The sequence below is a fragment of the Harpia harpyja genome, chromosome 2 (assembly GCF_026419915.1).
Source record: "Harpia harpyja isolate bHarHar1 chromosome 2, bHarHar1 primary haplotype, whole genome shotgun sequence".
NCBI lineage: Eukaryota > Metazoa > Chordata > Aves > Accipitriformes > Accipitridae > Harpia > Harpia harpyja.
The window spans coordinates 46,772,366-46,795,587 of NC_068941.1; positions in this window are offsets into that span (position 1 = coordinate 46,772,366).

Here is a 23,222-nt window from a genome sequence, read left to right on the forward strand (position 1 = left end):
ATCCATTGCAGCACTCCAGTCATGGGAGTCATCCCACCATGTTTCTGTGATGGCGACTAAGTCATAGCTATCCTGCCACACAATGGCTTCCAGCTCCTCCTGTTTATTGCCCATGCTACCTGCATTGGCATAGATGTACTTGAGCTGGGCTATCGATTCCACCCCCAATATTGGTATGCTCCCCCTAGGCTCATCTCTGGTGAGACTGGTTTTATCCCCTTCCCCCTTCAAGCCTAGTTTAAAGCCCTCTCTGTGAGCCCTGCCAACTTATGAGCGAAAATCCTTTTCCCCCTTTGAGATAGCTGGGCTCCATCTGTCACCAGCAGGCCCGGTGCCATGTAAACCTCCCCATGATCAAAAAACCCAAAATTCCACTGATGGTACCAACCTCTGAGCCATGTGTTAATCAGGTATGTTTTCCTGTTCCTTTCAGTATATTTCCCTGCCACTGAAGGGATTGAGAAAAACAATACCTGTGCTCCTGATCCTTCCACTAATCACCCTGAAGTCCCTTCTGATTGCTTTTGGACTTCTCTCCGCAACCTCATCACTGCCAACCTGCACAACAAGCAATGGGTAATAATCAGAGGGCGGGCAGAACCAGACCAGGGAGTTTCCTAATAATGTCTTTTACCTGGGCCCCAGGGAGGCAGCAGACTTCCCTGTGGGATGGGTCAGGTCTGCATATTGGGCTCTTTGTGCCCCTCAGAAGGGAATCGTCTATGACAATTACCCTCCTTTTTCTCTTAACAGAGGCTGTCAGAATGCGTGGGGCTGACTGACTCAACCTAGGCAGCCCCCTGGATAGGCCTTCATCTACACCCTGATCTTCATTGACCTGGTCCTCAAGTTCCAGAGTCCCATACCTGTTGCATAGGGGCAACTGGGAAGGTGAGGTACACCGGGAGGGGATTCGCCTGCCTCCCTGAGCATGGACCTGTATCCATTCCCCTCCATCTCTTAAGTCCCCTCCTGCCTGGTAGCAAGAAGGTAGGGGATCCTCTGCTCCTTGTGGAGCCTCCATCTGCTGCCTCTGCCTCAGGGAAGGTAGGGTGTGGGTCCACCAATCTATCTCCCTCTCACACTCCCTGATACTCCTCAACCTTTCCACTTCCTCCTTCAGCTCTGCCACCAGGCTGAGCAGATCATCCACCTGGTCACACCACACACAGGTGTTGTCTCTGCTGCCCTCGGGTACCACTGACAGGCTCAGGCACTCCCTGCAGCTGGAGACCTGGACAGCTGCATGTTTACGTGGGAGCTCCGTCTGGGTCACCACATTTTTGATGGCAATGGCTTTCATCGGAGTGGCAACCATAGCTGGGTCTCCTGAGAGGACGATGCCCACCGGTTGAGTAGCCTTCTTAAGCTCGGAGGGGGACTGCGCCCTCCCTGCCGTGCCCTGTCTGCGTGAACTGCCACACAAACTGCCGAGCCACACCCTTTCTGACGCGCCACACCCTTTCTGATGCACCACGCCCTGTTTGCCCGCCCTGGTCGCTGGTGCTCCCCAGGGCCATTTAAATCTCCCATGGTTGCTCTTGGCAACACCCACGCTGCATCAGCCTCGCTCACTCTCCAGGAGAATACTGTGGGAAACAGTGTCAAAGACTTTACTAGTCTAGTAGACAACAACCACAGCCTTTCCCTCATCCACCAAGCAGATCACCTTGTCATAGGAGGAGATCAGGTTAGTCAAGCAGGACCTGCCTTTCATAAACCCATGCCGGCTGGGCCTGATCATGGGGTTGTCCTGTATGTGCTGCATGATGGCACTCAAAGTGATCTCCATAACCTTCCCCGGCACCAAGGTCAGACTGACAGGCCTGTAGTTCCCCAGATCCTCCTTCTGGCCCTTCCTGTAGATGGGCGTCACATTTGCTAACCTCTGGTTAACTGATACCTCCCCGGTTAGGCAGGACTGCTGATAAATGATGGAAAGTGGCTTGGGTGAGCACTTCTGCCAGCTCCCTCAGTACCCTTGGGTGGATCCCATCTGGCCCCGTAGAATTCTGTGTATCTAAGTGGTGTAGCAGGTCACTAACAATTTCCCCTTGGTTTATGGGGGCTTCATTCTGCTCCCTGTCTTCCAGCTCAGGGTGCTGGGTACCCCGAGAACAACTGGTCTTCCTGTTAAAGACTGAGGCAAAGAAGGCATTAAGTACCTCAGCCTTTTCCTCATCCTTTGTCACTATGTTTCCCCCCTCATCCAATAAAGGATGGAGAGTCTCCTTAGCCCTCCTTTTGTTGCTAATGTATTTATAGAAACATTTTTTATTTTCTTTTACAGCAGTAGCCAGATTAAAGTTCTATTTGGGCTTTGGCCCTTCTAATTTTCTCCCTGTATAACCTCATGATATCCCTGTAGTCCTCCTGAGTTGCCTGCCCCTTCTTCCAAAGGTCATAAACTCTCCTTTTTTTCCTGAGTTCCAGCCAAAGCTCTCTGTTCAGCCAAGCCAATCTTTTTCCCTGCTGGCTCGTCTTTCGGCACATGGGGACAGCCTGCTCCTGCACCTTTAAGATTTCCTTCCTGAAGAATGTCCAGCCTTCCTGGACTCCTTTGCTCTTCAGGACTGCCTCCCAAGGGACTCTCTCAAGCAGCCTCCTAAACAGGCCAAAGCCTGCCCTCTGGAAGTCCAAGGTCACAGTTCTGCTGAGCCCCCTCCTTACTTCACCAAGAATCAAAAACTCTAACATTTCAGGATCGCTATGCCCAAGACAGCCTCCAACCATCACATCACCCAGAAGTCCTTCTCTGTTCACGAACAACAGGCCCAGCAGGGCGCCTTCCCTAGTTGGCTCACTCACCAGCTGTTTCAGGAAGTTATCTTCCCCACGCTCCACGAACCTCCTAGACTGTTTCCTCTCTGCTGTATTGTCTTTCCAGCAGACATCTGGAAACTTGAAGTCCCCCATGAGAACAAGGGCTAGCAATTGTGAGACTTCTCCCAGCTGCCTATAGAATATTTCATCTGCCCCTTCATCCTGGTTGGGTGGTCTATAACAGACTCCCAGCATGATATCTGCCTTGTTGGCCTTCCCCCTGATTCTTACCCATAAACTCCCAACCCTATCATCACCATCATCAAGCTCTAGACAATCAAAACACTCCCTAACACACAGGGCTGCCCCACTGCCTCTCCTTCCTTGCCTATTCCTTCTGAAGAGTTTATAGGCATTGAGTCATCCCACCATGTTTCTGTGATGGCCTCTATATCATAGTTTTCCTGCTGCACAATGGTTTCCAGCTCTTCCTGTTTGTTGCCCATGCTGCATGCATTGGTGTAGATGCACTTCAGTTGGGCTATTGATCCTGCCACCCTTTTGGGGGGAGAAGCCCTACTTCCTACGTGACCATTCTCAGGTGCTGCCGTTGCTTCTAATCCATTGCTGCTAATCATCAATAACCCTTGCATCTTTGCTGCCACATGGATCTCCATCCCCTACCTCCACTGAGACAGCAGACCGAAGGACCTTGCTAGCACACTGTTCCTCAAACATTGGCATGCCGCCCCCAGGCTTATCTCCAGTGAGCCTGGTTTTATCCCTTTTGCCCTTCAAATCTAGTTTAAAGCTCTTTTAATAAGCCCTGCTAACTCCTGTGCAAAGATCCTTTTCCCCCTTTGAGGCAGGTGTACCCTGTCTGTTCCCAGCAGGCCTGGTGTTGCGTAAGCTGACCCATGATCAAAAAAACCAAAATTCTGCTGGTGACACCAGGCTCGGAGCCAGGTATTGATCTGCTGGCTCTTCCTGTTTCTTCCCTCATCACTCCCCGCAACTGGAACGACAGAAGAGAACACTACTTGTGCTCCTGATCCCTTAACCAGTCGTCCCAAGGCCCTGAAGTCTCTCTTGATTGCCCTCGGACTTTTTGTTGCAACTTCATCACTGCCTACCTGAAAAATCAGTAATGGATAATAATCTGAGGGCCACACCAGGGTAGGAAGCTTTCTCTTCACATCTCTAACCCAGGCCCCAGGGAGGCAGCAGACTTCCTAAGAAGTGGGTCCAGTCTGCATATTGGGCCTTCTGTTCCCTTCAGAAGGGAGTCTCCTATGACAATGACCCATGTTTTTTTCTTTATGGAAGCAATTTTGAAGCAGGGCATATGCCAACTTAACCTCAGTGACACGTTCAAGCTAGATGAACCATCATCCTCATTATTATTTAGTTCCACTTGCACAGCCTCATACTTATTATGCAAGGGCACCTGGGAAGGTGGCTAAGGTAGGCACCCCAACAGCAATGTTACTTATTCAAAGCCCTCACATAGCTCAAAATTACATTCTTAGTCCTCATATGTTAGAGGAACAGCCAAAACTAAGATGAGTATTATCTTGGTTTTGTTTTTTAAAATCTAACAATACTTATACCAGCTGAATGCTTCTGAATGCTTATGCTTCTGCTTGGTAGTACTGCAGCAGATTCATTCAGCCAGTAACACTCCTGTGTCCACACTTGTTACTATCACCTCCAACCTTAGCAACTGGCACAAAGGTGCAGAGGCTCACAGTCTCCTCACAACTTGTTTCATCATTGACTGGAATGACTAATCCCACTATATGGTGAAAAGTAGGAGTATTCTTGAAGGATACGAAGGCACTCTTTTGTGTCCTACCCAGCTTTTATACTTTGCCAAGGGAAGTCAATATGTGACTCTTACATATGTTAGGGCCAGAGAAACATGGAAACATCTGTAATCAAAGTTTTGGGTATTTAAGTTTCAAAGATAAACAGCTATCATGAGTGTAAACACAAGGCTGTATTCAAATTATAGCCTCTTCTGTGAAATCTTCAGTCAATCAGTCAGTGATGAGAAAAATGTCACGCAGATATTGAATCAAAAACATAGACTATAGTATTCAAGGCAAATGGCTGCAATGTTTACATGAGTCATCTGTACAACTTTTTGTAGCAGTATGCAATAGAAAAGAGAAAAAAGCAGAACAGAAAAAAGATTCACTGACTACAGTTTTGATGACAGATTTTTGCAGAACTTGGACTGAATGCTACTGAGGTTACTGATGGGAACATTAATTAGAGATTTTGCACAACATCAACAAAAGGCAAAGACAGTGTTACTGGATAGGTCTCTTACTGATGGATAAGCAAAAGGATTTGTGTATTTTTTTAAAAAAATCCTTAAAAGAGAGTAAGTGTAAAGGAATAACTATAAAATATTGATTAAATAGATCTGACAAATGGGTTTCCCAGCATCATGCAGTAATGGCTGCTCTCTGTGGAGAGATGTTAATTTGAGTACCTAAATACTGCAGGAACATATAAGCCATTTTGGTAAATGTAATAAGCTTGGAAAGAATGAGAAGGAAGTGTAATCCAGGTTGCAGAAGTTTCTACACAATGAAAACTCTGTATAGTTGCATTCATCCTCAGGCTTAAAAATAAGATTCTACATACAGAGGACAATGAAAATTTTGTTTGGATGTACCTAAATTCTGTAGACTGGAGGCTACACTGCCTTTGAATGTGTGTGCAAAATTAATGGTGATCTTTCAATATGGAGATCAGACCAATCATAAATGTAGTTTTCATTTGCGTCTCAACAATAAAAGAAACAGGACTCATATCTTCCTTGCCATGGAGATATTGGAAATTGAGCTCATGCTGTTTATTTTCAGCCTAATGTAGTCTTTCCTACCTCCTGCTTTGTAAGTTATTTATACTCACAGGATAATATATTGCATACAAGAGAAAGCCATATGTGCATATCAGTTCTTACTTAATGGTCTTCATGAACAGCATCTAAGTAACTTTATAAAAGGTATCATTATACCCACTTACAGAGGGAAGATAGAGGCCCAGACAGGTAAGCTAACTTTCCCATGGGGCCTCAGCCCATTGACTGCGTATCTAAGAACACAAACCAGGCACCCCAAAGTCCATTTTGGAGTTTTATCAATTATTTCTCACAATGCTGAAAATGATGACCAAAATATAGAAATCATAACCTCAAATTATCACAGAAAAGAGCCATGTTCTCAACACTGGGGAGGGGTTTAAGATAATTCTTACTTTTTATTGGAAAGTTAGGCTTATGTTATTGGCTATGTCTCTAAGCTTTCCTCCTTAGGCATAGTATACATAAATATTATTTTTTCAGATGAAAGTGCATATGCTAGTGCCAACCTTACTCCAGTTACTAGGGCAACCAGGAGAACACACACACACACAAAATGCACAAGCCAGATAAAATCAACTCCTATTTTTGCATGAGTTATGACTATCATCATTGGCAAAGATTTTAAAAAACAGATGACTGGTGCTAGGCTATTAAAGAGGCAGCATTAATTTTACTCTTTCTTCTGCTGCACGCACCACAATTCACTTATGTCCTTTTGACTTCACCCCCAAGCAGAAAATTGTTCTACCTAAAATATGGAAGTTATTATCATTCCTTCCTTCAGATTCAGGCGTCCAAATAAATGAAATTTCAACAGTGCTTAGCATCAAGCAGCTTCTAGGCTCTAAGGCTAGTGAAACCGCTCAGGATTAAAAGTGGTAAGAACAGGCTTAACTGTCTGGAATAATGTAGGCAAAATATCATGTCACTTTTATGTGAAGTAATTTGACAGTGAAGCAATAATATTGAGCCTTACATTGTACCTAATCAAGGCTAAGTTATAGCATCATATCAAACCTTTATTAAACTCATCTTTGGAAAACAATTCTCCCACAAGTTGATTCACTCTATCAATAACACTTTAGTCACAGCAGTTGCAGCTCTGCTGTAAACAACTTGCTAATTGTGTTTCTCAGTCTTTATGGTAGGAGACGTGCTAACGGATTTAAGCATGTCGTTACAACAGAAAAGTTCCTGGAAAGAAACAAAAGCTCATATAAGCTACACTCTCCAGATAAATTGTAGTTGCCCCACGTACACACCCACAGCCACTTTGATTCTTTCTGAGAGCTTGCATGGGAGATGAGCAACATCCATTATCAGCACAAGCATGCAGTAGAGAAATGTTCTATCCTCTGCAAAACTAAGTGCTTACATAAAGGAAACAACACTGTAATTTGACAGCTTAACATACAAGAAATCATACATTCATTATGTTTTCTACAAGCATCTGTGTAAATCAGTGGTCTATAACCGCTGATTCATTGTATATGCTGGTTTTGGTATAACTTACAACACATGACAAAACTTAAAATATTTAAACCAGGCATCAATGTAGAAAGTTACAGCTACATCTTCCAAATACAGCTGGGCTTAACAAATTGCCTAAATTCACTATATTTTGTATTTTATTTATATACATTTCATTTAAAATGTAATGTGCTGTCTATGGGAGCATAGTGAGCATTTCATTGTATACATAAAGTAATCCTTAAATGTTCTTCATAAAACTTATCAAGTCCTTGAAGTGCTTGCATTAAATTCTGTATTTATCATTATCTGATTTATTTTGAAACTGTTACTGGATAGATTACATGTCTATATGATTTATCTGCCATGAAACTAATAAAGTTAGTAATAAAATACTGTGTTAATCAGAACCGAGAGTTCATCCTTATATAGCTGTATTTCCAGAGAACTATATTAATTTTAAACTGGAACACCATTGTACCAAGAATGCTACGAAACATTGCTGCCATCTACACGAATTACTAGTGAAGAAATGTGGTGACTGTTTGCTTTTCATTTTGCAATAATATTTTAGGCAGCAGATTTAGGAACCTTACTGCTGGGATAATTATGTGGTTTATGGCACCTTCCTATTTTTTTGTCCTTTCTGTGTATAGTTTCTCAAAGGAATACCCTCTTCCTCTGTTATGGCTCTCTAGCAAAATTGGATTTTGTTGAAATTAATAAAAAGGCATTTTTGAACACTGTGCAAAACATCCAGGAGAATGTTTTAAGTAGTATTCAGAACAATTCTGCTTGAGCATAAGAAGACAACTCCTAGGAGGACTCATTTCCACTCACCTGTATTTCTACTACCTCACTACGTAACTTCCTGAAAATATCATAGATCCACTATATTCTGTAAGTTTACATTTGCCTCAGGCATAAATTAATTCTCTTTACAAAACACCCCAGTTCTCCTGCCCAACCACATTTTGAACAGCCTAACATTTATTAAAAAAAAAGTCAAAATAGAGAAATAGTTCATGTAGTACTGGACTACAGCCAGTTTTTCTAGGTCAACAGAAATCTGTCTTAGTCGATACAAATATTTCCTTCCTATGGTGAACATATTTAAAGCTTAGGTTTTTTCTTATAAATGCTAATTACTATAGCCTTCTGAGCTATCAAGGAGAAATGACTGGAGGGAAATTGCTAAGAGAAGAACTCCTAGGGCAAATGTCGTGGTTTAACCCCAGCCAGCAACTAAACACCACGCAGCCGCTCACTCACTCCCCCCCCACCCAGTGGGATGGGGGAGAAAATCGGGAAAAGAAGCAAAACCCGTGGGTTGAGATAAGAACGGTTTAATAGAACAGAAAAGAAGAAACTAATAATGATAATGATAACACTAATAAAATGACAACAGTAATAATGAAAGGATTGGAATGTACAAATGATGCGCAGTGCAATTGCTCACCACCCGCTGACCAACACCCAGCCAGTCCCCCCGAGCGGTAATTCCCTGCCCCCACTTCCCCGTTCCTATACTAGATGGGACGTCACATGGTATGGAATACCTCGTTGGCCAGTTTGGGTCAGGTGCCCTGGCTGTGTCCTGTGCCAACTTCTTGTGCCCCTCCAGCTTTCTCGCTGGCTGGGCATGAGAAGCTGAAAAATCCTTGACTTTAGTCTAAACGCTACTGAGCAACAACTGAAAACACCAGTGTTATCAACATTCTTCACATACTGAACTCAAAACATAGCACTGTACCAGCTACTAGGAAGACAGTTAACTCTATCCCAGCTGAAACCAGGACAGCAAAGTTAAAAGAAAGTATCTTCATACATTTTAAGGGTGAAAGAAGCATACGCGATGCCTTTTTTTATATGGACCCTTGCAAGGGCTCCTTATGCCTCAAAGTACAGCTCTGTTTACTAAGTTTCTCTTTAAATTCCTATGCAAGTTCTTTCATCTGCTTTTTCACAATATAGTTCATTTCAATTTCCATGGCAATCATATCTTTGCAAACTTTATATGCATTCTGCTGTTTACATTATTATACATGAAGTGTAATTCAGAGACATGCCATCATAGGACCTAAGTGTAGACATGTGCACACCTACTCAAATGGACAGTAGACAATTGTTTGAACCATGGCTAGACAAGAAAAAAGAAAGAAAGCTGGGCACATCACACAACAGATCATGGCACAGAGATCCCCAGTGTAGCACATACACAAAGTGGGTATGTATAACTGCACATCCCAAAAGCAGTACAAAGCTGTTGGCACTGTGTTCAGCCTGAGTTAATAAGTCCTCCCACTCAGCAGCAAATAAAAGCTAGTCTAGTTTACACCAACTAGACTATGTGGTATTTATGCCTGATCATTAGTCTCACTCCCCTGAGATAGCCTTACTGGGATATACTTCCGTCAGCCCATCACTGTACAAGATTGTTTTCACTAGACCAGCATTTCTGAGAGTCTTCCTGTAAATGGGAATCTGTGCTAACCATAGGAGAGTGTTTTTACTAAAAGGTCTGAAAGCTTTGACACCTGCTACCAGCTCTGCTACTGGCCTCCTAGGTGACATTATACAAATCACTTAATCATGATTTCCTTCATTTGGAAAATAAGAAAATTATATTAGTTTTCTGGGGACAGCATACAATAAATCAAGATGTTAAACATAATTATTGAATATAAAGTGCTACAGACATGAATAGTTAGTAGATACTTCTCTGAAGTAAGGCATTGATAGGAAAAGGGAATTATGAAGTTAATCACACAGTTTTTACTGAAGCAAATGATCCTTTAAGCTTCATATTCAACAAAGCCTGAAGTTGATAAAAGCTTTCCCAAATTTCAGGATAATTCACTAAGCAGTGGTAAAATATGCAGAATACAGCCTAGCATGAGATACAGCCTGTAAATAACTATGGTTGTGAAAATGCCTTGCCTTTAATTTGCTCATTTGAATGTCTATACTTTTCACTCATTAATCTTTTGCTCAGTTTTACTGTAATCTTAGGAAATACAATAGTTGAGGGATAAACAAGGGAAACAGGATTAGACATAAACCATCAAACGCAAAAAAAAAAAAAAGCAACCTTCAAATAAAGGAATAATAAATTAGACAAAGCAGAATGGTTTTATTGTATACTCAACCTTTGAGGCAACATAAGTGCTATGCATTTGTTTGACAAATATGTATTGTATTTAAAGTCATAAAAACAATTACAATGACACTTCCCTCCATCTGTATTGCACAGCTTACTATGCTATTCACGACTAAACATTTTAAACTAACTTCTGTAAACAAAACATCTTCTGTGTACAAGGATAAAAATCAGCTCAGTTTATAAGTGAAATAATTCTTAATACCAATTACCAGTTGCCATGGTAATAACGGAGACTCAAGAAATATGTATTTTGCTTGTTTGGCATAGACAATCTGCTTCCCAGAAACATGCACACAGTGAAAGTTAAATGTCTGTAGGAAGACAATACCAAGGTCAGATACTCATCCTACTGGCATTTACACATTGCTATTAAAGTTACATGCTAACACTATTAATTATGCTTGGCTGCCTCCTTTTCCTTTTTTTGAGCAAATAATTGGGAAGTTTTATTATAGTGAAAAATTCCTTCCATGGTAGTTAAATATTTTGAAATAACGTGATTTTCCTTGCAGTATTAGATTAGTCACTGTCATTGTTAATTTTTTTTTATTGCATTCATTCCAATTTTTAAACCGTGAAACTTTTAAAAAATGCATCTATGGTGATTCAAATACAACCAGTCCAAAAGTGTCAGAATTCTGCTGAAATACATTTATACAGCTTTAATAGGTTTTTAATGAAAAGTTTTTCTTGGCTGGAAACATACAGTTATTTTTCATTTAGCTACCAAGCTTTGAGAATGTAAATGTTGAGTCCTTCATTAACACAGGTGTTAAAAATACCACATGTGTACAGATGTTTGCTTTAATACTTTCTCAAGGTTCAGGAAAACAGTTATAGGAATTTTAGAAACACATGTAAACTTGTCAGCAGAAGTGTGGTCCAAAGAGTGAGAAATCTTCCTTAAAATGAATTCAGATCAACTGCTTGCATTCCTAAATACAAATTTGCAGAAACACTTTTCACACCCTTAAAACACATGGGTTACCCACAAACACTAGCACTGTGTCATAAAACAAGAATAACTTTATAGGAGAACACAGCATGAAATTAGGAAAATATATGTAAGTAATACATCCAAATAATAATTAAAATGATACATTCTTCCACGGGAAGAAGCCAAGACTGCTTTTTGAGAAGAGCATGCTCCAAGCAGTTCCCCAAACCAAGTGATGAGAACCCTAGGAAACCAGGGGCACATATCTGCCATAAACATAGCCGTTCAGGTTAGGTTAGGTTAAAACATGGAAGAGCTCTAAAAACCCTGTAAATGAATGCAATTACAGTGGCAGAAAAAGTCTATAGTGTAAGATAAAAATCACAAAAGAAACCTCTACATTCATCCCATTAAAAACAAAATCTCTATCCCCAAAACAGTCTAAAATCACAAATACAGTGACAACTGTATATATTCATGTTCACCCTCCCTTGCCTAACAGTAGATTAAATGAAGCACATTTGAGCGGAGCATATAGGAAACATTTGAGGGATCAAAGCGGGGGGGGGGGGGGGGAGGCAGTGCAAGGCAGTAGAGCTAGAGGGGGATCTCATCCACCAGAACTGCAATCTACTGCACACAGACTGCCAGAACCCACCAGTCCCTTCACTGCACTCAAAAAGTCTTTAACTGCTTCTCATAGAAACAAATTATTTTGTGCGTGTTTGATATTTCTTTAAATTATTCTTCTTCTTTAATTTTAGTACTTTCTCTTAAATCAGGGATCTGTGCTTTTGATACGCTGAAAGATTGTCCTTTTTTAGAGGAACTATGCTTGTCCCAAGAGAAGTCACCTAGATCCTCTCTGGGTTTAGAGGTCATAAAAATCTGGAGTCTCTTTTCAGTTCCGTAACTTTCCTGCAGTTCCTTTCCCTTCCCAGTCTCACATGGCTAGTCCTGTAATACCGCACAAGATCTTTTGTAAATGAAAACATCTGTTTAAAATAAAAAACACTGAACCTTCCAAAGTCTAACTTGTGAATTACTCAATAAACTTCAGAGTCCCAATCTACAAAAAGGCTTAGCTACCTGGTTACCACTGGTAACCTGGTAGGCAGCTAAGCCCGTGTGACATTGACATCTCTCAAATTCTCGTGGCCGTGCCCAGCTCCCAAGTAGAGGCAAGCATCCTTACCACACCCTAGCTTCATATTGGAACAAAAATTGAGCATGTTTTGCTCCTTCAGCCCTTATGTCTAGTTTAAATGGGTACCCACCCAGTATGCATAATCAGGGCACCAGGATGACCAGGGGTACTAGAGAGCACATCTGCCCCAGAGAATAAATATTGCCTAAGAAGCTGCTGGTGCAATCCCTAACTCCTCCCAAATAAATCTTCCCTGTAGCACATCATCTGAGATTCAAAGAAGAGCTGAACATGCTTGTTGGTCTTATCTCTGTCTTGGCACGGCAGGTTGGGAAGAAGGAAAAGGGAAGAGGAAAGAGAGAAGATCCACTGGCCCTCTGCTTTCAGCAGCTCCTTCTGGGGCACCAAAACCATGAAAAGTGGCTGTGATGGGGTTCGCTCTACCTCCCAGCTCAGGAGACTTGTAGCCACCTCACAACTTGTGCTGGCACGAAAGGATGTCACCAAACGTGTGCTGTGGGGCTTTATGGTTTGTATTGTGGAAAAAGCCTGCAGTTTTTTGTGGGAAACAGTAAGCCTTTGGAGAAATTAAAGGAGTGTTCTGCATCTCCTCTAGGTTTAAATAATCTATCAACTGATACTTAAAAATGAAGGCACCTCTGATAGTGGTGAAGTTGGTAATTTGGAGGATTAGAGCTTTGCCACAATGTGTCAGTGTTTTGTTTTGGGTGGCCAGTATGCAAATATTTGAACAAATAACCTATTAGCTGTTGCCAAAGTAGAACCCTGAGCAACTACTACTTCACTACAATTATTATACTACTTAGGAGTACTTTACAGTATAGCAGTCTGAGCTAGGGCTGTTCCAGAAAGGCAGACACATCAGTGCAAGCCTAGCATAGTTCCCCAGTATCCAAATCAGTGACACTCAGGACTGGGAAGCGCTCTATAGGCCCAAGACTCTTTCCACCTTCTTCTACTGACAAACCACCAGAAACTGCAATTCTAAATTATATTGACACAATGGTGAAAACAGAATTTTACACTCACTAAGTAATCATGCTTCTGCTGTTTCTAGAAAGCTATGCCCACTACACCTTTCATTACCCAGTCTCATTCAAACCCTATGCTCTTCTTTAAAAGCCTCCATCACTTCATGTGGTCAGCCTTCTGTCAATGGCTATATCCCAAATGGCAGCTGGTGGTCACCCTTCCAAGGTGCAGATTACCAGCTCCACAGTCCTCAAAGTGTTTGGTATTGCCTCCTCCATACACATATCGTGCTCAGAGCTCTTCTCAGAAAGAGGGCAGAATTTAGCCCTGGCAACCCTAAGGGGAATTGGCAGGTAGATAAGTGCTCAAATTTCTTTTGTAATACAAATACAGACTTGGGAGTTGCGAAAGCTACATTTGACTCATAGATCCTACGTGATTCATTGCGTTAAGGTATTTACCACCAAATACTTCATTTAAGCATGGTGAGTAAGATTCTACATGATTATAAGCTCCTACAGTGAGTGTAATTCCCATTGCCACCTTTTTCAAATGCCCAGGACTGTTACTATTACACTAGAGCTAGAGATTACCTTTCCACCACTTCTTTTTTTGTGAGGCATTGGAACAGGCTGCCCAGGGAAGTGGTTGAGTCACCATCCCTGGAGGTATTAAAAAAAGCACATAGACAAGGCTCTTCAGGACATGGCTTAGTGGGCATGGTTGATGGTTGGACTCGATGATCTCAAAGGTCTTTTCCAACCTAAACAACTCTATGATTCCATGATTCTTGACCTCTGTCGTGTGCTCATGCATTCTCTACTATGGTGAGTTCTAGCAATTCCACCAGCTCTGGTCATATTCATTTCCCTTCCACCACATAAACTGCATGTTCAGCAGCACAAAGTCCCATGCTTTTAACACATTACTGCTTGCCACTGCTGTAATACTGGACAAAAACAGCAGTACAAATGTGTTTGTTAGCGTCCACATTTCAATTATCTGAAGAGACTTCAGAGCAATATCTGAAACTTATTATACTGTCCTGGTTTCAGCTGGGATAGAGTTAATTGTCTTCCTAGTAGCTGGTACAGTGCTATGTTTTTGGGTTCAGTATGAGAAGAATGTTGATAACACTGATGTTTTCAGTTGTTGCCAAGTAAATGTTTACTCTACAGTAAAGGTTTTTCAGCTTCTCATGCCCAGCCATCAAGAAGGCTGGTGGAGGGGCTCAAGAAGGTGGGAGGGGACACAGTCAGGACAGCTGACCCAAACTGGCCAACGAGGTATTCCATACCATGTGACATCACATCTAGTATAGGAACTGGGGGGAGTGGGGGCAGGGGGAATCGCCGCTCGGGGACTAACTGGGTGTCTATCGGCGGGTGGTGAGCAATTGCACTGCACATCATTTGTACATTCCAATCCTTTCATTATTACTGTTGTCATTTTATTAGTGTTATCATTATCATTATTAGTTTCTTCTTTTCTGTTCTATTAAACTGTTCTTATCTCAACCCACGAGTTTTACTTCTTTTTTTTCCGATTTTCTCCCCCATCCCACTGGGTGGGGGGGGGAGTGAGTGAGCGGCTGCGTGGTGCTTAGTTGCTGGCTAGGGTTAAACCATGACATATACCAATAATGGGGGGGGTGTTAAATTTATATGTAACTGATATGCTAGAGCCTAATTTTCAGGGAAAACAGAATAATTTCATATTAAATCATTTTTACTTTTCACTTTAATTAAAACTTTCTTTTGTAGAAGTATATGGATCTCTAATTAGAAATTAATTATGTCCCATTATTTTTAGTCAAGGTTTCCATTAGAACAACATGGAAATGTCAGTTGCAATGTCTAAGCCTAAGCACATCAATGAGCAGGACAAGGGAAATTTGAGAAAGAACCTTCAGCACAAGTGAGGAATTCCATTGTCTGGGAGGACCTGAAGAAGAGGAACTGACCTGTCCTCACTCCTACAGAAAAGAATTAAGTCTCTCCAAAAAGGAAGAACTGGTAACAAAGTGAGAGAGGAGAAAATTAAGAAGGAACAGGAACAGGAAACTTTTTAGTGAGAAAAAGAAGGAAAGCAACTATGTGCCCAGAACAGTAATAAAATTCTCTAGCCTATAACTGGGTCAGAATTGCAAAATTAAATAGAGGGAGAAACAGAAAAAGAGCCTTTCATCTGTCCAGTCCACTGTGAACAGGAGGACAAATTATTTTTTTCACTTCCCCTTGCAACAGCTTTTATTTTCTTGAACTGTTAAGGTCTCCTTCACCATTCTTTAGCCTAAACAAACTGAGTGTTTCCTGTCTTTCTGTATAAGTAATTATTTCTGCTCTCTTCTGCAGACTCTCCAAGTAGTCCCTATTTTTTTTAAATGTGAGATTGCCAAAACCACTTGCAACACAACTTCTTTGTTTTTTCTCCAAAAGACAGGATAAGCTCCTCCCTGAGAAATGATTCACACCTCTGACCTACTGAGTCTTGAAGAAAATGTAAAGGTGAGATTAGATTCAACATGTTTACTCTGGTACACAAAGATTGGATCCGTTTTGCTGAGCATTACGTGGACAAATATATTTTGCATTTCCTTGTCATAAGCCCTGCCTCTTGCCTTGGAGGGGAGATGGCAGGAAAGGACAGCCAAAGGACATTCACAGGGAAAAGGAGGTTGAAACCTCCTCTTCTGTTGAACACTTTCCCATTTTCTTTAGACTCTCTCACGGCTTTTCTCAGAAAGATTCATTAAAACCAGAATCTAGTTCAGTAATCAGTTAAGTGCTTTCCTCACATTATATGCCAGGTATTAGTATTTCATAGAACAACAAGTTTTGTCTACTTATTTACACACTGTGGTTCCTGACCACTGAAGGTTTTGACACAAGCAGACTAAAACATTATTGTAATCCTGTAAACTTAATCCATTTTGTGCTGTACTGAAGATTAACTGTATTACATTTTAATCACAGCAAGGAAATGCATGTAAAATTAGAGTCTGAAAGAGAGAGGCTTAAAATGTTCTCATATTCTTATCACTGCTTTAAAATATGTATCGTCAGGGGACTGGATCCTACTCTAGGTACCACCTTCAGCACCTCGCACGTGCCATCTTCAAACCAGCCAGACAAGATTCTTTATGGGGCATTTTGCTTAACTGTACAGTGGGACTATATTCCCCAGCCATCCTCGAAGAGCACATGAGATGATACAAAGATTAAACTAAGTGCTTGGTACAATTATAATAAAGAAAAATATCTACCACAGCCTTAATGAAAAAAGAGAAAGCAAAGACATGCCAGTCCAAAGCCCATGTTTCACATGTGTATGCTTCTCCGTGAAACTCTTCCAACTGTTCCTAAGGACACACATGTAGTCCTTATGCATAACACAGCCTGACATGCAAAAGCTTGTATTCAAATCAATACTGCTGAGTTCATACAAGGCCAGAGATAGTTTTTAATGATTAGAACAGTTGCTAAGATATTAAGGCTACAAAATAAAGTATTTTTTGATTCTTTCCAAAGTCTTCCTTAACTGTAAGAAAAAAAATCCAGCTTTTAATAAGTGCTACAAAGTATGTGATGGATACATTAAGAAAACCAAGAAAATTTGAAGTAATTTAATTCAGATTTTGAGCTACTATTCCTGTCCAACTACTGCAGAAAATTACCTCTCTATACTGGTACCCAATCAGGATAATGGTAGCCTGTGCCTTCCATTCAAGTTGTACTAGAGGATATATAGACTGATTCTGCACCTCTATTTTATATTTGGGGTTTGTTTTTTTTTTTTGAGAAAACTTTGTATTTTCTCAATGGTTTATCACAATAATAGTTATCATTAACAGAAAAAATACATAGTATTAGCTATGAAAAACGTGGTTTTGCTGTCAGTTGGACAGTTTGGATTCTGTATAAGTCTTCAAATAGAGTAATGTTACAGGATTTTTTTATCAGCTTTTAGCAGGATTTTGCAAATTGTAACTTGCGTGAAAAGACCCTTATCTACACAGTTCCACTGAGGCCCAAGGATCTGCCCTCATTATTCCAGGTAACACATAAGGGCTATAAAGCATCTTCCTATGCATGCCAGGTACAAATAGTTATTAGAACAAATGATGAGCTGAGAGATTTCAGCACAAAGAAAAAAGGAACTAGACCAGACCCAATCTGAAAAGTAAATCATTAACACAAGCACTTTCTGTAGGTGAACATTTCATTCTCTGACTAGCTGAATTCTGATTCTTAAAATCAACACAGCAGAGCAGAGGGTGTCGTGATAATGACACTGTTTACTTATGTTATAATCATACCTATTCACATATGATTAATGACTAAGTATACAGTGAATCTATAAAACCCAAGGACGTACAGTACCAAGCAGTGTTCCTGCCTCATTGTTACCTTGAAGCCTAACGTACTTCGTATCAGTTTGATTGGATGGTTTCTCTCAATTCTCCAAAACAGAATAAGAGTTAACTGTAACAATTTAGTTTACTGAACTGTTAATTTTATTCTAGGAAAGCTACTATTTTCATCTCAACAGAAATTGAAGACTTGTATCAAAATGTATTGTGGAGATTATGTGAGTATAACGATCTGTTCTCTGAAATTTTTCAAAACTTTTCATTGCTCTTGAGTTGTCATCACACAGGTTGGGACCCATTTCCTTCCACTGGTAGAAATTAATCTCAGGTGAAGTTAATTTATTTGTGACTTGGGTCTAATTCTGGGATTACTTACAGTGTATATGAAGTGTCTGAAATGAAGATTAAAACATAAAGAATTGTCAGTTCTTGTCATATTAATTTAGACCTTTTAAGACAAAATAATTTGTCTTTTATCTCTTTCTGAGACTCTGTTTGTGGGTTTTCTATACTTGCACTTAGCTGTTACACAAGATACAAAATTGCATACTATCACCTAACTATTAAAAATAAAAATGTGAGTTGTTCAGAAGATACCAATTCATGGCACTGTTTTGGTGGGTTTATATTTTCACAAGACAGTCTGTAACTGCATAAAGTAACTGAATAGCTTTATCATTTATAAACTTCTTTTTGTTCACAATGTGAAAAATATTTTAAAGCAAAGAAATGCTACCTCTACAAGGGCCATAACACAGGAAAAGCTATCAATTATTGTTCCCCATCAATAAATTGTAGCAATACATTAAATGGTTTCATTAATGCTCTTCAAGAAAATAAAAGTTCATACTGCAATTCTAAATCTCCATTCTGAAAGCTACTATAGTTATTATTTCATGACAGCAAAATATGAAATTGCTTTCTGCACTTGGCATACTGATAATTATGTTCACTAAGGACTTTCTTTTAATTACTCTTAATAGGAATAATGATTCATTCCTCGCAAATGCTTTTTGCATGTGCATTCCCAATAAATTTACAGATCAATATAGAATTTTCTAAAGAATGAACATTTTTTCCTTACTTACTTTATGTGAAAGTATAATTGCACTAATTATTCCAGTCTCATCAGTAAAGTATTCCTTACTATAAAATTATATTGCATATAATTGTTTTTCTAAAGTAATAGGTATTGAATGGATTTTACTAATGTGTTTGGTTTTCTGCAGTTTGGGATCTTGCATTCTTTACCACACCAGTTAAGAACTGCAAAGGGATTTTCTTCTTTGTTTCTTATTTTCTCTTTTAATTACTATGTTATTAATCTATTCCTGATAATTAAAGGAAGACAGGAAGAATAACTCCATCTGACAAAGCTAGTAAATCCATTTCAGTTGGAGAAGTCAGGAAGTTCAGTTTCTTTTCTTCTACTAATTTATTGAGATCAATTGTATTTAAATTATTGACACTGCATCTGCATATAGTATGTTGCCTGATATTAATGGTAGTACATTATAAAATAGCTTATAGAAGAAATTCTTTTGCTTTTAAGTCATTAAAATTGGTAATTATGATATTTGTAATAATATTGCAATAGTTTGATAGTATTATAAAAAAATCAAATAGATTACACATTAATTCTTAACTGTGGGAGAAGTTTACACCAGCTATTTTAGGCTTACTTTAATGTAATCATTGTGCATTAGTCAGCCTTTAGGACCGCTTGAACAGAGAAGGAACTTAAGTTTCTAATTTTGATCCTCTGAATTGCACCAAAATACTCCAAAATAAATGGTATGAATACCATTTCTCTATTCCCTTTGCTTCTAAACATATAAAGACACACTGATGAGCCCTTTTTTTTTGTAATCACAGAAGTAAGAGAGCAGAGAAGCTACTGTAGACAATGGGGTGCATATTGGTCTCAGGAAAGACATCAAAACCTGATTACAGGCTTTCTCTGGAAAGTATTGTGATGGATTCTCAGGTTGGGTAAATTTTTATTGTTTATTCCCATTTCCATGTGTTGTGGGGTGCAGAAGGGAGAGAAATTAGGGGTTTGTATGAACTAGCTCACTGGATCCTAACCAGTGGAGCAGACTTCCCTGCTGAGGCATCCAGACCAAATGGGGACATGTAGTGCGGAGCCCACGCAAACATTCTCCCCTGGATGTCTGCTGGTTCAAGATAAAGTTGGTCATGGAGCAGTGGCAGCTTTCTCAGATGAGACTCAGCAACAAAACAGCAGAAAAAATCACTCTTTCTAGCAAATCATGAGCAAGAAAGCAGGGCTTACACAGGACTGACTGGTGAGGCTGCCACATTAATTTCTTTCTTGTTTACTCTTCCTAAACACAACCTTAGATTGAGAACATGTCTTAAAAGCACACTTTAGACTGAAAGATATTTTTCAAGGAATCCCAAAACATCAATATACCTTTAATTCAGAAGCATAAGAAACATCAAAAAAGAATTGGAAGGATTACTTTCAAAATTTACTTGGTTCTTCAAGATTATCTCATTTATATTTTATGTTACCCATATTAGTAATTACATATGTTATATATGAACAACTGGATAGGACAGAGTCCCCCAAGATCAAGAATGAGATGTACAAAATGTTAACAGCAGCAGTTCTGCCAGATTCAGCAATGTAGGGCGACATCATTATCAGATTACATACAGAAAATGGCTCCCAACAGTACCACAGAGGTAAAACTACCAGAAATTAGATAAGATGACATCTGTGACCTCTCTAAAATACATATACAGGGAAAGATGGGAGGCTTTGGAGAAAGAATTTTCTATGTTTAAAAATACCCCTTCCATTACTGTATCATATATTATTCAAATGAAGTGTAACACATATGATAAACTCACAGGAAATCAAAATACTCATGAAATTTTTATTTAATAAAGTTGCACACAAAGGATATCTTCGCAAAAGTACAGCTAGCTCTAGCATGTAGTTAGGTAATAAAGCAAGCATTTTATTTTAGTAGATATTCCCTATGGGAAACATTCAGACTAAGGAGTCTGACTTTGACTGTTATCAGCAGAATGACTTACGGAACAAATATTTTTAGAAGGTTGTTCATACTTTAGATTGCTTTTTCCATCACAAGACTGAATTGCCTGAAGTTTACACATCATAATTTGATAAAAGCAGCCTCAGCTTTTACTGATACTTTTGTTGAACTGCTTATGGCTTTGGTCAGGAAAAGCTCTAACTTCCTTGCTCTCGCACAGAAGGAAGGTGGAGTGCAATTATCATTTTTCAGACTTACTACAAATTTTACAGTCCCTTTTCAATCTCTTTTGTTGTTTTAATTCATTCGACTAACACCACACAAGGCTCTTCTGTCTGCACAGCTGTTTTGGAGTCAGTTCCTTTCAAAAGACTTAAATGCACATGGGCAAACACCCAGAGATATGTATGAAGTGCCCACCTGGACCACCTCTGTGGAACAGATCTGTGTTTTTGTAGCAGAGGGCATCTTGATGTCAGAAAGAGGATTAAAATCCTTAAAGTCAAAAAACACCAAATCACCCCTGGAGATTTGTTTGGCTTACCTTTAGGTGCTTGGATACTTTATGAGGAAAAAACAAAATATTGTTGATTTTCTTCCTTCTGAATAATAGATATCCTTTTCGTTAGGAAGCTTCAGAAGAAAGAGAGTATGAAAAACATTTCTCCACGCTCACATACAGCATCTGGTCTAAACTAACGCATAAAAAGGCCAAATTGCTCTCAGAAATAACTTTCCTCAGCTGCCCTTTGAGGGCATTTTCTTTCTAATGCAGAAAGCCCTGCCATGCTGAATACTAAGCTTGGAAAGAGTGCTCCACCAAAATGGTGTATATGTGATGAGGGATGCTAGAATCCAGATATCAAAATCAAAACAGTCTTTTAAATTGTGGAATTCTTCATGTTCTTTCAGTGACCATACCAGGCATTTTCCCCCCAGTTTCTTCAGAAAATTTGGCTGTATTTCTGTGTATTTGTCCCTACCATCTGTCCCGACCAGTAACTTTGAACTTGATAGTGAATTTCTATCATATTTGGCAGAGGAATGGCAATCTCTTCTGCAGTTTTGGGAAAACACTGCTCAATGGAGATGAGGGAACCAAATTCTTTTTCCAGTTAAAAAAATACAGCAGTTTAAACTCAACAGTCATTTATTCTATTGGCCTAGCATTAGCCAAGCACTACATGCATACTTTGGACTCAGTCACAGGACAAACCATCTTTTACTTTGCCAATGGCTGACTTGGAAAGGACCTGATAGATTGCAAATGTAGATGGAGATTCAAGGAACAAGAAGGGGAAATTAACTGCTGGTTTTGTGGCTGGAGGAAGTAGGAATACAGAGTCAAAAGAATCTGGAAGAAACCAGTTGTTACTAGCTGCAGTGCTCACAGAACAACTTGTATCACAAAACAATGTATTTCAAAACAATACACCATCCTAATATCCACAAAATCCACATCCTTGCACCCAAACTGAGTAACTGAATGAGACATTGTTTGGTCAGCAAAACACCTATGTATGCACTTGTGAGGATGGATATTTCTGAGTGCAGACAACTCGAAGGAAAATTTAGTGTTACTGTATCCTGTCCATTGTACCTAATGAATATATCTAAACATATGAAAATCTGGAAAGAGCCACAGAAGAATGCATGAGTTTTCACAAGGTTCATTATGAAGACTGTGGGAACATGCAGTGTATTAGTGTCGTCGTTTAACCCTAGCCAGCAACTAAGCACCACGCAGCCGCTCACTCACTCCCCCCCCCACCCAGTGGGATGGGGGAGAAAATCGGAAAAAAAAGAAGTAAAACTCGTGGGTTGAGATAAGAACAGTTTAATAGAACAGAAAAGAAGAAACTAGTAATGATAATGATAACACTAATAAAATGACAACAGTAATAATAAAAGGATTGGAATGTACAAATGATGTGCAGTGCAATTGCTCACCACCTGCCAATAGACACCCAGTTAGTCCCCGAGCGGCGATTCCCCCTGCCCCCACTCCCCCCAGTTCCTATACTAGATGTGACGTCACATGGTATGGAATACCTCGTTGGCCAGTTTGGGTCAGCTGTCCTGGCTTTGTCCCCTCCCACCTTCTTGAGCCCCTCCACCAGCGTTCTTGATGGCTGGGCATGAGAAGCTGAAAAATCTTTACTGTAGAGTAAACATTTACTTGGCAACAACTGAAAACATCAGTGTTATCAACATTCTTCTCATACTGAACCCAAAAACATAGCACTGTACCAGCTACTAGGAAGACAATTAACTCTATCCCAGCTGAAACCAGGGCAATTAGTAATGAGGATATCTGAAGGGTGTCTGGGTAAGAGAGGGGTTAGGAGATTATCTAAGTTTAACCATCATCTTGTGTAAAACAAAGCTTTACTGACTTTGACAAAGTTATGTACATTTACACCAACTGAGGACCTAGCCCACATTTCTTCTTTATGCTTTTTAGATCGGT